The sequence below is a fragment of the Myotis lucifugus genome, unplaced genomic scaffold (genome assembly GCF_000147115.1).
Source record: "Myotis lucifugus unplaced genomic scaffold, Myoluc2.0 scaffold_27, whole genome shotgun sequence".
NCBI classification, from domain to species: domain Eukaryota; kingdom Metazoa; phylum Chordata; class Mammalia; order Chiroptera; family Vespertilionidae; genus Myotis; species Myotis lucifugus.
This window is the reverse complement of record NW_005871075.1, coordinates 8,377,296-8,379,283: the sequence shown is the minus strand read 5'-3', so window position 1 is coordinate 8,379,283 and position 1,988 is coordinate 8,377,296.

Genomic DNA, 1,988 nt, shown 5'->3' with positions numbered 1-1,988 from the left:
TGGAAGCAGATGGTGGCTTCTTGACAGTGTCACCAGAAGACAGCATGGCGCCCAAAGCATTGTAAGACGAGGGAGGGCACAAGTAGTAGCAACAGCGAGACCAGCAGGGGAACAAGCTGCGATGCAGTGGTTCTGAGCTCAGAATGCCCCATTCTCCACGCCCATTTCCTTGTCTGTCTTTCCCTCTAGCGAGAATGTGGGTTCTTTAGGGTGAAGTCGTTTCATTTGTTTATTTGTTTTCTGCATTCCCAGCATACATCAGAGTGTGCTGGGGATTCAGTCAGGAGAGCTTTTAGTTCAGAGGTTAGGACATAAGAGGAAGGCTTCCCCAGCGAGGTACGTTTTAAATGGGTCGTGGTGAGATGGAACTCGGGGGGGTGGGGGGGCATCTGCCAGAAACGAGCAGTTGGGTTTGACCAAGTCTGGGAACCCAATCTTATCCCTCCTCATGAGGACATGCGTCTGGGATTGTGGAAATACAGGAATGCATCCGGGGGTGGGGACTGGCATCAGATCTGCTACCGAGGGAAGGGACATAAATGCAGGAATGGGAAGACGGGGGGCAGGATGGTGGGCCTGCAGGGGCCCAGCGTCCTCTGAAATTAGTGTTTTGGGGGCTTGCCATGTTTTTGATTAAGAAATGCTACAGACTCCCTGGGGCTAAAGGTACAACAGTAATGCCATACATCATCATGAGTGGCTATCTGTGTGTCATGTAAGCAGCGAGACTTAAAAATTTATTTCTTCCGCGGGTTGATCTATCCCTTTGAAAGATGGTTCACTTGTCCATTTATTCAATGTATCATTTATACATGGATCAAGTACCTGCATCATGATGGGGCGGGTTGAGGGGAACTCAGAGACAAATTCACACATGGTTTTGCCATTAGGGGACTGCTCAGTTCCGTGTGCGCCTTTTACCATTCTTGGCCACATGATAACAAGTGGCTTTTGGAAATTAAAAAGCACAGGGCCTACTGTGGACAGGTGCAGTGGCAACTCCCCTGCAGTAGAATTTAAATACGTATCAATTGGTCTGGGCCACATTTCCAAGGTCCTGAAAACCTCTGTATACTAATTTAAGTTTCTTGTTAATCTATGTTTATTTTATGGTGCAGGAAATTGGTCGAAGCTGTCAACCTCCCCCCTCCCCCTCCACACACATACACACAAAACCCCACTGTTGAGAATGTGTGCTGGGGAGAAGGACCAGGACAACTCATTGAGGTCACCCCAGGAAAGGGGAGGGACGTCCTTGTCCCAGCCTGCCTGGCGGTGTCTCCCCATTGATCTTTGGCACGTTGTCCTGGAAAGGGAGGGTCAGAGTTCCAAAGTGCAATATTATATTTCCAATTAAAATGTAAAACACAAACCTTTTTCTTCAGACACATTGGCCTCAGCACTGGGAAGGGACTACAAAGCCCCGTGCTGATGGAGAGACGCTGAAAGCAGACACTGTAATTGATAAAGGAGATAAGTCAATCTGTGTCCTGTAGAGAATAATGAGTCCCATCTTTCATCAAAAAGATCTCCCTGTGCCGAAGAAACGTTCTTTCAATAAATCTACTTAATGGTTTCCCCTCGAATGATATATGACATCGGCTTTGGAGCAGAGCATCCCAGCAGGTCCCTGCGAGGGACCCCGGGCCACCCGTTCTTTGCATTGCTAATTCCGCCTGCAGAGGCCGGGGCTCCCGGAAGGGCTGCTGTTCCGGGACCTATGGGAAGGCCTTCCTGGGCTCTTCAAGCAGGTAGATGGGATGGAATCTGGAATAAATATCCTTTGCAAATTGACATTCCCTGCCCCCCGCCCCCCCCCCCCCTCACAAACACACACACACAAACCCACCGTGTTCAGAGATCCATCAGCTCTAGGAATGACTCGTGTCACATAGCTCAAGAGGTTAAATGCTTCGGATACTCCGGTTTCGAGAGCTGACTGGGGCTGGTCCCTGCTCTCATCGTGTTCCCTGTTCGGGCCACGGTGG